The 13,059-nt window shown below is 41.7% G+C and overlaps 1 long non-coding RNA gene across 1 annotated transcript; it reads right to left on the reverse strand.

Annotated features, from left to right (window-relative positions):
* Positions 1–299: 299 nt before the first annotated feature.
* Positions 300–11,498, reverse strand: LOC128135567 (uncharacterized). Its single transcript, XR_008233136.1, has 3 exons — positions 11,264–11,498; positions 9,009–9,167; positions 300–1,466 (listed from the first exon to the last, which is right to left on the reverse strand). It is a non-coding gene; the product is annotated as an uncharacterized LOC128135567 (long non-coding RNA).
* Between the last annotated feature and the right edge of the window lie 1,561 nt (positions 11,499–13,059).

Genomic DNA, 13,059 nt, shown 5'->3' on the forward strand with positions numbered 1-13,059 from the left:
CAAGGAACTGCCGCAGGAAGATCCCCTCTTCTCGTGGGATGATATGAATAGTGATAAAGAATACTTGGCACAGACTGTGCGAAAACACCATAAACTACCGACAGAATTTTAGACTGTCTTTACAGGCAATGGCAACAAGCCTAAGGCAATGAAGAATCAGGGCTATTACATTTGGCATTGTCCATTTAGGCAAGACTTCTGCCCATTTGATTCTCCCTATGGGGCTAGATTTGTGACAGATTTCTTTTTTCTTTATCAGTCTGATGATGTTTGTTATCACCATTGACCCAAAATGTTAATAGAGTTTTGTAAATTTTTCAAAATAACATTTTTGTCAGAACTTGTTACTTTTAAAGGTTTCACAGAAAGAGACGAGTTTTTGCAAAACTTACTATTTTTCCCTTTCCCCTTATCTCTGTATGTGAAAGCATTCTCAGGCATTTTCCTTTTAGTAAATTTTCTATTAACCTATGAAGTCACATTAGAATGCTTTATAGACAAGTCTTGCTTGGTTAGTTATATTGCAGCAAACTGTCTTTCCTATGTGATTAAAAAATAAATATTAAGCCACCTTAGTCCCAAGATAGATAACTATATTATTAATGGCTCTTGTTTGGTACCTGACCTTATAAAAAGATAGTTGATTCTGTTGCTCCAAACAAGTATAAATAATTCAAGAAAGTGTTTTTCTAAGCAGGTTATTACCTATAAAGATGTTGCTTTTAAGACAGCCTTTAGTATAAAATATGTATAACTGCCACATATATTATTAACAGGTACCCAAAATTGTTAGCATGGTACCTTATTACCAGAAAAACAAATGAGAATTCTGATAGGGAATTCTGTATCAGAAGAGATGTGTGAAAGTAGACTGTTTTTTTCCTAAATGTATCTGCTCTCCCTTCATGGGAATTTAAACAAACCTCAGTATAAGGGCTTCACAATGTTTTGTCTCTTTGTTAGAAGTGTAGAGATAGCAGGAGAAAATAAGAGCTTGCCTCACAGAAAGGGAAAAATCATGTCTCACTGGAAGGGAAAATAAGCATATTTGCCATCAAGAGGACAATCTGCTATTGCATTCCTTTGATGCAGTTCGTATTATGATGGTCACAATGTCAGGATTAATTAGACCAGAGGGTGGTGTAAATGCCAAAAGAAAAAGTTGCCGTACATCTGTTCTAATTTATCTCATGGACGTTCCTTCAGTGAGTAAGTGAAGAATGTGGCTTGGGCCATCTGTGACCCAGTTAGAGCGAGCAGGACGGCTTGTTGCCTTGCGGGTGCCAGGACAGGAGTTGTGACAAGAAGGTCAAAGGACGGTCTGAAGAGTGCTGGGGAATTTCCACTCGTACGCAAACCTCTGACTGGAGAGAAGTAGGAGAGACTCTCAGGTGACATCAGTGACCTTGAAAGGGAAACTGAAAGCTGGATCTTCTCAGGCAATCCTCTCCAGGATAATCTTCAGCCTGTTAGCAAAGGGATAGACACATTGGTAAGCGTCCATTTATTGATGCAGAATAGTGCCAGGAGGAAAGCCAGTTAGAATCCCTTTGGGAGGAGGAAAAAGTGTCCTCTTATATCAACTTTAAACAGGACTTAAGACACCCAATAAGAGAGAAGGAAAGAGGGCAGATTTTTATTGACCTGTATTGGCAGTTTCGTATTGACCTGTACTTCCAATATAAATTTTAGAAAAATGAGATGGGGTGCTTTACAACATGATATAATGAACAATGAGCAAAAGCTCTGTGTGTTTGATCAGCTCTTTATGAAGCCAAAAGAACAGAGCAGACAAGACGAGCTAGCAAAAATTCCACACGTGGATTTCAAATGTTGGGTCATACAGAACTTGGGGAATGATGGTTAGGAAAATAGTAAAAACGTAGTCATCCTGAATATATTTCTCACATGCGGCTGCCTTACAGGTGCCAAAATTCAGTTAAATTGGGCCAGCAAGAATCTGTGTTTTTATCCGGTAATGATTAATAAAAATACTGACAGTCAACACAAAAGAGGATTGGAAAGCAATGAGTTAAAAAAAATAATAAAAGAATAAACTATCTGAGAGCTGAGAAAGTGCTACGTAAACAGCCAACTGGAGATGAGTTTGTAACAAGCAATACTGGCCATCACAAAGTCAGTGCAATTTTCTGTTGAATAAGCTAAGGGATCACGTCCTGGGGTTTTAGCTTTCCTCCACATGCTAGGAAAGAATTGAGAGAGGTGTAATTAACAATCATGCTTCTACAGGGATTAGCTGAAGAGAAAAAATGGTACAGGGATGGAAAGGAATCAGCTAACAGTGCTGTAACACCAATAGGAGAAAGCAAGGTACTCAGCTTTGTCAAAAAAAACAAAAAAAAAAGGAGAGTTTTTAATAAGATATCCACATGAATGGGCACGACAATGAAGGTACAAGATTCAGAAAACTAAAGGATATGAATAAGGGTGGGGAAGAGCAGAAATTATATGAAGCAGCAGGAAATGTAAGGATGAACGTTGTGAGAAAGTGTCCCACAAGTGGAGCCTATGAAAGTGAAGAACAGCCTCTTCAGGAACTGCTGAACCGTGTGTCTATAAAAAGCTCCAAAGAAAGCATTAAAAAGACAGTCTGATGGAGCTAACAAGCTTTCATTACAGGTAGCTAAGCTAAATAATACATACCTAGAGGTCATTTCCACCCCTAATTTTCTATACCACTTCACTTAATTGAATTAATGAAAAGTTGGAACTTTCATTCAAGAGCACATTGAAACAGATAGACTTAAAATTGTTCCAGGAAGGCTTTGCTTAACTATTAATTTGCTTTACCAGTACTACTGAGCAAAAGGATTACCGAAAGATCCTACTCAAAGAAAGAATTGGGAATAATCTTTTGGATCTTTTCAGAGGCTCAGAGGTACAAAATAATCCTCACTTTTTTTCATGAAGGTCCCCAATTCGCTCGAACCCCAGCAGTTCTGAATTATTGTGTTATTGTTTTCTTCCTAATGTCTGCTATGCATCAATAGTTATAATGGAGAGAGATTGATAGAAAGCTGAGATTTAGTAGCAGCTCAGCAATTAAATTGCACAACTAGTCTTTCTTCTACTGTTCCCTGGTGGATACAATTCTGTTCATTAATCTGCATGTTGATTATAACCCCTCCGTGATATTGATCTGTGTTTCACAGGCCTGTGATTGCAAGAACATGTAGTTGCCACAGGCAGCTACAGTACTGTATACATTTCGAATTAATGCTGAAATATTTAAAGCCAGAAAAAGAAAAAAAACCTAGTGGTCCTTAAACTGATTTGAGCTTATGTACTTTTGCCGTGGTAATGTTTTATTTTTCCCTCCAGTTGCTATTAAAACAAAGAAAAATTAAACAAATTTAGACAAAAGAAAAAAAAAACCAACAGAACAACCCCCTAGAAGATGTTTAACTCAGGGAATCTCACAAAGAGTATTCTGTAATTGTTGAACCAATTTTAGGTCTTTACCACAACTTCTTCCTCTTGTTTAGACACATTTGTGTGGACAAGTACAAGGAAGGCTATTATTTGTCATATATTCTCTAAGACATGGTGAATGCATTTCTCTTCCTCTTGCATCCCAGTTCCATATTCTGAATCTTCTGTATTTTTATTTGGATTTGCTCTAATGTAACAATTATTTAGTTTATTTTTTTGTTCATTTAAAGAATGCACACTCAGATGGAATAGTCCATCTGTGGATTCATCCATGCTTGAATTGGGCAATTATCCTGTTGGCTGCCTTCTCTGCATTTATACCACCAGATACAAGACCAGAGGTGAAAGCTCCCGGCGGGAGGAGACCCTCACATCCCACCTGGAAGAAAATCCGAAGAGTGATGTAGGGGGACAATCTGAAGGAGAGACATTTTATACCTGACTATACAAAGAGACAAAGAAGGTGTTATAGAAAACATTCAGGAAAGGGAGAGATGAATCTTAACACCAAGGCTGCCTGGAAAAATCATGTAGTGTAACAGCAAAAGAAAAGCAGAGCTGGTGTAGTCAGCGTGTGCACCCCAGGAGCCCAACCCCGTCCCTTTGAGAGATGGCCCACTATGTCAGCGACTTTCCTCTAGCGAGGCAGAGAAAACACTCCTCGACTATTTTTCTTCCAGATTTCTCTTGTGATGAAAAGGGAGTCACTGCAAAGAAGAAAGAAATGTTGCTGAAAGGAGAAGAGAAGGAAGAAAAATGACTGGAGAGAAGAAAGGGACTGACGGGGAAAAAAAGAGAGGCGTGAAATGAATAGAAGCAGCAAAGCACAAAAAACAAAGGAGGGAAGGTAACATTAACCAGAAGATGGAAAGTTTTTCTGCAATATCCATCTTTAAGAATGAAGAGCAAAACAGATGCACTGCAAAGTCAGTTTGATTATTGGTAGGATGGCTATCTATAATCAGATACTAGCCCAGTCCCAAGACATTCATTCATTTATATCCTGGGGATTTTTCTGTCATTTTAAATATTTTTTCCTAGCCTGAATCAGGAAGAACCTAAGAATTTTTTTTTTAATTATTTTTGCAAATTGCTAATAATACTGGTACGGCCAATAACCACTAAGTTACAATGGAGATGTGAAGAATTTGAGTTTGAGTTCTTGGTTTTACTGGTTCTGCGCAGAGATTTGTACAAGGCTGTCATATCTTTATGTGAGTGCCCTATGAGTATAGTTCGCGTACTATGAGATCCTTATGCGAGTCTTTTTCAGGGTGACTATTTGCAAAGATTATTCAATATCTTCTGTTGGTGCTATTCCATTTTATATGGATTTAAATTATTTAAAATATGCACTGGGTCAAGAACCATGTGAAAGCTCTGCCTCACTTGCAATGAAGCTAATAGCTGAGGTGGTTTAAGACCATCTTAATCACCGCTTAACTCGACACTTCACCGGGGATTACAAATCAGGCTTGATTAAAGTGAACCCATACCTTGGCCACAGGAGTTCGTAGCTTGACATCTTAATACAAACCCGCCTTTATCGGGGGGGGGGGTTACGTGAATATGCTGGGCTGTGAAATGAAGCATAAGCACACGTTCGCTTTGCACTCCTTCTTGCCAGCAGCCTTTGGCAGAGAGACAGAGCAGGCAACTGTGGGCAGCAGATTCTTAAACTGCCAGAGCTGGATCCATCAGGAATTCTCTGCCTGAGTGTTAATTCTTGACCCGGTGGTCACGGTACCCACCTGGGGAGGGACAATCCCAAGTCACATCACTCCAGAGTTAAGCAGAACAGATATTTACCCCTTGCCCTGCTCAGAGAAGTGTCCTGCGTTTGACAGTATCCAATTCTAGTCTTTCACCAGCACTTCCCATGGATCATTACAAATTTTCCCCAAAAAGCAGTTTGTTGAAACAGATCAAAATCCATGCTGTGTTTACACTTTAGTGGAGCAGTGTGGCTTGTTTTCCGCTTTCTGCCCAGCTCCCGAAGCATACAGACACCTTGAGCACAACAACAGACAGCTCTAAATGAGCCGGAGATTTTCTCTGACAATATTTTTGTTATCAAACATCTGGCTGTACTTATTTTTCATTCACTGACTGCTTGATTCATTGCCAGCGGTTCTCTGCCAGTGGAAACATCCACCCCAGTGGATGGCTAACAGCACTATGGCTTTCAACTCCGGCCAGATTTCACGGAGCTTATCCGGCAGGAGCTGCCTGGAAAACGCGCAGGTTTGGCACATCTGGCCGCAGCGAGCGCCGTGGCTGGGAGCAACGCAGCACCCGCACCCTGCGGAGCCTTTCTAGTGCCAGGAGCTGCCGGGGCTTCCACCCACCGCTAACGAGCTGCTTAAATATACACCCGGTTTTAGCGCTCTCCCGCAAATTGCATTTTTCTCTATTTCTAGATATGGTCACTTCCATGCCTGAGTTTTCTGCTTCTATGCTGCATTTGGTTTAGCCCGTTCTTGCCTCCTGTTAGTTTTCCTGGGTTTTATTTCGCATCTTCGTGACATTTTCCTCAGAGGTCATTTCTGCCTGATGTTTTATATTCAGGCGTTCTCATTCATTGGCCTAATATTTGTTTTATGAGTCTCCACTTGTTTTTTGATTTTGTTGCTATTGCCTCCATTTTTTTACTGTTACTGCTGTTTCCATCAGCCCAACCTTACTCTTTGGACTGCTGCTCTCAGCCTCTAGAGCAACACTTCCTCCTGGCTTTGATCCTCAATTACCTCTTTCATGTGAGGTTCATTCAAACGGCATTTGGAATTCAGACTTCTTGAGCTTGATAACGCAAGCCCCAGAGTAGTTCTTGAGAAAGGAACGGCCACCCGCATGTGATTAAAGCCAAATGGGTTGGACGAGCGCGCCGCGAGTGGTCTGTTCCCGCAGGGCTGACCCTGCAGAGCCGTCCCTGCTCCCCCAGCTTGGCAGAAGTGCCCTGCCATCTTCTTGCTGCTGGCAAGACTCTGACTCCCGCTTCCAGCGGCAATCCGCAGGGTAAGGCACCGGCGCGGTGTCAGGACGGTTGGCAGAGTCCGGCCCTCTGCACACAAGAACGTGCGATGTTTTACCTTGGCTGTTTCCTTGCTCCTGACAGATGCGGCTTCCACTTCTCTACATTTAGTCTTAGCCGTGCGCTGTGCTTTGTATTTGCTCACACAGCCCCTCCGTGATGATGCACTTTATCCATCCTTTTATTTATTATTTTAAATCCTTTTTCCAAAAGCCCAGCCAGCCTTACACCCAGAAGGTTGATTCACCATCTGTTCAAAGTGGAAAACATCAGGGTCAATAAAATTTGGGTAAGGAGGCTTGGAGTAAACAGGCCAAATCTTTCCAAAATGTTGAAGGTGACAATGCATCTTAACCATCCAGTTTTCTAAGTATCGAGTACAGTCATTTGCTTTGAAAGTTTCGTCTGTCCTTAATTTTGAACCCTTTCTTTCCTTTCAGTTTAGACTATAAGATGAGATATGACTGAGATATAAGATATCATGAGATATGACTGAGACTTTAGGAGGGAGGAAGGAGAGTTAATAAGTTGAAGGCATGGGCTTTACATAAAAGCTAGTGTTACATATTTTTCCACATCAAAACACAAAGAATGGGCACTGAAATGACCTAAATATCTTTTTTTACAAATAGGTGCCTTAGGGCTAGTAGATTTTAATCTCAGATGGGCGCTGCACGTGGTTGTCTATCTCAGAAAATCTGATGCTCTTAATGCTTGCACGTGTGAAGGGCTAATTTTTTATGCATTTTTCTGGGGTACAGAAGTGCCTGGAGTTTTGAAACTAGACCTTAATTTTCAGGCTAAAGAAACCAAATCTTGATTTACTCAGAATTGCCTTTCACTTGTTTACATTTTAAGGGGTGTTTCAGCCCCAGAATGTAAAGGATTCAGTTCATCCCTTAATTATTGCATGTGATCAGGCATTTATCTTCCAGTCTCTAACATATTGAAAATTATGCAATTTACTTGAGAATTTTAAAAAAGAAATCAATACGTTCCCATGATAAACATACTGTCTATCCTTCCTCACACTAGGGAAGCCAGTCAGGGGAAGTTAATTGCCTAGACCCGACAGTGCGGAGAACAGCATTAATAAATGGGGTGTACTGGCTTGTATAAAGGACAGATGTGAGTTTTCTGCTTCACTGTACGATGAATTAATTCTCTCTCTTCTTTTCTACTTTTTTCCCAATTTATATATCGCAGTGACCACTGAAGAGCTCCATTTATAGTCGCTTTGGTAAAGTGTTCCCAGAGCCGGATCCTGGCCACGTCTTGCACTGCGTGGCCACATCCTTATTCTCTAGTCCTCATCCCTGAGTCAGATCAGTCTGGAAAAATGCTCAAGTCTGAGACATAAATGAAGTGTAATCTGAAGACGGGAATAGCTGAACAGCAAGGACGGGAGAGGTTTGCAAGCTGACCCATGCCCCATCTCACCTGCTGTCATCTACAGACACTTTCTCTCTCCTCTGTATTACTACTTGCCCCTGGGGACTACGATTTGTGAGCTCTGTTGCAGCCCTTACCAAAAAAAAAAAAAAAATGCTGCAGAGGAAAAGGTAGGACTCCAGAAAACAGTCAAAATGGGGTTTGGCAAGTCAGGTGGTGCCTCAGGCAAGAGCAACTTTTGGCAAAGAGGCTGCGTGGCTGTCAGCTGTGGGCTTCTCAAACACGGAGCCGTTCAGGGCTCCTGGCTTTGCGCTTGGCTAAGGAAGGGCAAGACGGCACTCGTGGCATTCTGGTTCCCTGGTTTGTGCCCACCAGAGCTTGTGCTGTCACTTACGTGGTTGAAAGATTAGGGCAATTGAGCTAGTCCAGGGGGATGGAGGGAGCTGGCATGCCTAACGAAATCGCAAGGCTACCATGGTTGGAAGAAAGAGAGCCGGCAATGGCATGGGCAGAGCCAGCCCCAACCTCCTAACCCCCTTCAGATACCTCTCACCCTTGTAGACACGACTCAGGCCAAGAAAGATGCACGTTGTTGTGGACAGGAAAGGTGTTAACTCACGACATACTGGGAATTTCCTGCATGGATGCCGTTAGCCGAAGGGGAACGTGGAAGAAGGCAAACCACCATACTGATGGGAGGGCTTATGAGCACCTCCCCAAGGAGCTGCTGTGCAGTAGCTGTGTACTGTGCAGTACTTTTATGCCCAAAGCCAAAGTCATTACCACATCTGTTACCATTTTTAGGGTTCAAACGTCTTCTCTTAGAACTTTTCTATCATTTTAAAAGGCAGGACTATGAAATATTACCCTTTCCCTGCTTGGGTCATTAAACTGTGCTTCCCGGCTTCCACAGGGAAGTAGTCAGACACTATTTAGAAATATGCTGTTTCAGAAAAATGTACTTTTGTCAGAAAAATAATTTGTCTAAAATTATAGGGACCTCTCAGTCTGATGTGCAGAGGATTTGTGCAGGCTTGTGAGTTACGTAAGCACAAATGACATATCATGAGTCTCACATATATATATATATATACACGCACACACTCCATAGCATTTTTAAGAAGTCACTTACTTTTTTAAACATCTCCTTTTAAAGTTTCCACTTGCTGGGGACAAGGTGTACCATTCAGCTGATAATTTCACATTGATTTATTCGTTCTACTGCTCCAATCTACTGTTCTTCACACACTTGTCATGGTAAGTCTGTGTGATCCTGCTGTATACCTGCAGGCTAGATAAGGTGTACAGAATATGGTTTGAGGCATTCACACTACAGCACTCTTCCAAGATCATTCAGGATCTAACTTAAAGTCCAGCAAAATCAGTGGTACTCTTAACAATGAAGTTAGTGGGGTCTGGATCAGGCAATATGTACTAAGACTCTTTAAAAAACATATTTGCAAAGAAATTACTGAAGAGATCCCTGATACTGTTTCAAGACTAGGCAGTGAAAATATGAAAAAGATACCTGTTTGAGCACACTTTTTTTTTTTCAAAAAAAAAAAAAAGGCAAATGATAGGCCAGAAAAAAAAAAGTCTAAATTTCTTTTTAACATAAAAATTTTTAATAGGGAATGCTGCCCCATGTAAAGGTATACTAAATCCATGCGATAGAATACTGTAGCAAGCATAATATTTTCATGAAATGCTAAAGTCTGTGTCAAAAACATATGGAAAGCTTTTAAAAATTACATTGGACTTTCCCATCAGGTCTATCTTGTCTAATGCAACATGCATTATTTCATTAAAATTAAACACATAGCCCTGCTCTCCCTGCCTCATCTCTTCCTCTTTGCTGCTACCACTGTAGCACCACTCACGCTAAGATTTTCTGATGTAAGAGGGCTTAAACTCACACCTCCTGAGGGTATCAAATTAAAGAGCTGCGGTCATAATTCCTCATTCTACAGGGAAAACATGATCATATCTCAAAGAGCATCCTTGTTATCCTCTCATTAACACATAAAGAAATACATACTCACACTAATACAATTACAAACACTGGCTAATCTGTATTGCTTTCTTTCCCTTTCACATATCCTTTGGGAAGCTACTGTCTTACTCTATATATTTTTATATCCAGTATTTTTTTTCCATTTACAATGAGATTGAGTTCATCTTTTGTGTAAACATTTTATTTACAATGTTTGGTCTCTTTGGAAATTGTATTAATTTTGAACTCTGTAGCTGATTAGCCCTTATACACTCGAGAGTACTTGCCTGACATACACACATGCACACACATATATAAGGAGAGAGACTTTAGCTTTGTTATATATTGGTAGAAAAGGAGTAAATATTGACATTCTAGTAATTCCCAAAGTCTGCAGTGAGGACTGACAAGCTGTTGTGACTTGCACTGTACAGAAAAGAAAATTTAATTGCATCATACAGAAAAGAAACAATAGAGTTATCCCCATCCCTAGGCAATATGTGCACTACTATAACTGGGCAAATGCATCAGTGGGCTCTTTCATGTTCAGTGGTGCAATTACGTCCCATATTCTCAGAATGCAAACAATTATAGTGTATATAATCTACAGAATTGTATTTAAAAAAAAAAAAAAAGACAAAAAAAACCTCTTGCCAAAACCTGCAGGGCATTTTCTGTAGTATGGCACTCTTTTCCAAAATAAGTAGATGGAGTCTTTATAAAATTATTTTGCATGATTCTAATGCTAGGGAAAAGACCTTACCTTCTTGCTATGCCATTCTGCCCAAAAAGAAAGCAAAAGCTCATCGCATTTATCTTACTCTGATGATATTGTTCATCATTACAGTTGTAACTTTCTGTTTTGCTTCTGAACCATCCATTTCAATTGTTATCATAATTATCAGCCTTTTTGTGCATTTCTTTTCCTTGCCAAAAATTACAGAGCTGTTTTAGGCAGCCGTTGCTGTGGATGAGCCTATGCTGTCAGACAGTTTAGCTCCCCAGCTCCTTCCCAGGCCCCGCGCTCTGATCTTACACAAACTATCTGTGTGCCTTAGCACGACCGGCCGGCTTTGGCTACCTCAGCCCTCAAAAACTAGCCCAAAAGGCCTTGCACCCCTTAAACTCCGTCCTGCATCTCCCTGCCATGCCCTAGGCCAGGTAGTATGCACTAACGAACGGCATCATGACAGAAAAGAAAACGAGAGCAGCCTGGGAGGCTATAACACAGCCCTCGCATTATTCCAGACATTTTCTTTGAGCTGAACAAAAGGCACAAAGAAAGCAAGCAATTATTTCCTAGGGCCATGAGCATGCTACCCAGAGGCCAAAGAAGACGTGAACCCAGTCTACAGAACAATGTGAACGAATATAAAAATATGTTATGATTTGACCTGGGAGCTGGGCACCATTCCCCGGAGCAGATGCCTTTCAGCAGTGTGTATATAGCCTAGAGGTGGAAGATGTCTGTACTGCATCATCCAAGACCTGAAGGTTTCTTGGAAACCAGGCTGAACTGTCGACTGAGTTATCTCCCACACAGGCACCTTAAACCAGACACAGAGGCTGTCTGCTGGGAAAAAAGGTGGGGATTCTCTGCAAGGCCCTTAGGTACCAGCAGCTTCAGAAATTGAGTCATCACCCTCAGAAGTTACATCTGTGGGGAAAAAAAAAAAAAAAAAAAAAAAGGCAGTCATGGTGTTGTGGTTTAGCCCCAGCCAGGAACTAAGCCCCACACAGGCGCTCGCTCACTGCCCCCCTACCCAGTGGGATGGGGGAGAGAATAGGGAAAAAAAAGTAAAACTTGTGGGTTGAGATGAGAACAGTTTAATAGAACAGAAAGGAAGATATCAATAATGATAATAACAACAACAATGAAAATAATAATAATAAAAGGATTGGAAAATACAAAACAAGTGATGGACAATACAATTGCTCACCTCTCACTGACCGATGCCCAGTTAGTTCCCGAGCAGTGATCCACCCCCAGGCCAACTCCCCCCAGTTTATATACTGGGCATGATGTCACATGGTATGGAATACCCCCTTGGCCAGTTGGGGTCAGCTGTCCTGGCTGTGTCCCCTCCCAACTTCTTGTGCCTCTCCAGCCGTCTTGCTGGCTGGGCATGAGAAGCTGAAAAACCCTTGACTTGGTATAAACACTACTGAGCAATAACTGAATCAGTGTGTTATCAACATTCTTCTCCTACTGAACCCAAAACACAGCACTGTACCAGCTACTAGAAAGAAAATTAACTCTATTCCAGCTGAAACCAGGACACATGGAAATGTCACTTTGGACCTTGACATCATTTATTTGCTCCTGAACCCTTTGCTGAGAAAGCTCTAAAGGGGCCCAGGACCTCTCCTCATCTACGCCCTCATCCAGGGAAGTATCAGTGATGGAGATTGCTCTTGGTGAGCAAGACGACCTTCTGGCCCCGAGAGAGTGAAGAAGCAAATCCAGAGTGAATTCTGGAGGGGCACCTGTAAGAGCTGGCACAGCTCAAGAAAGGACACCATCGAGATCTGGAGTCACAGGCAGAGTCACACCTGGGGAGGAAGGACTGGGATCTTATCTCGGGGTCTGCGTGCTCTGCTGCCAGCATGGGGCTCTCCTGACTCCTAACCATGGGGCACTTGTTCGGAGATAGAATAGCACGGGTAAATGAACGCTTAAATATACAAACATGTGCAGAGCACTACACGGTTCTCCATACGGTTGCTGTCTCACCTCCATCACATAATTGGGACTGATTTTTCACTACTATGAAGACTAGAAAGAGACAGCTTTACAAGAGATGTCCATCAATAATTTGTGACAGCAGTTTCTCGGCTTGCCTCCAGCCATCAGCGGCTGTGCGTGGTAGGAGATCAGCAGCAGGCTACTCACAAGAGCCGGATCCCACCCTGGTAGGATCTGTGTGAGCATCAGGATGAGCTGAGGTCCCTAACCACAGCAAAACAGCCAACGGACAAGGGGACACGGAGAAATGGCAGGGCAAGAACCAGAGGCTTAGAGACATTAGTTTATTTGAAAGAAACAGCCAGGCTATTAGCGGAAAAAAGTGGAGACAGAAGCTGAGTGTCTCACCTTGATGCAATGTCCTATCCTACGCTTGATGCAATTTTCAGTGCATTTGTAGCTTAAATGAGTAAATATATTCCATTAAGATTAGTGGCTCACAGA

The sequence above is a fragment of the Harpia harpyja genome, chromosome 23 (assembly GCF_026419915.1).
Source record: "Harpia harpyja isolate bHarHar1 chromosome 23, bHarHar1 primary haplotype, whole genome shotgun sequence".
In the NCBI taxonomy this organism is placed as follows: domain Eukaryota; kingdom Metazoa; phylum Chordata; class Aves; order Accipitriformes; family Accipitridae; genus Harpia; species Harpia harpyja.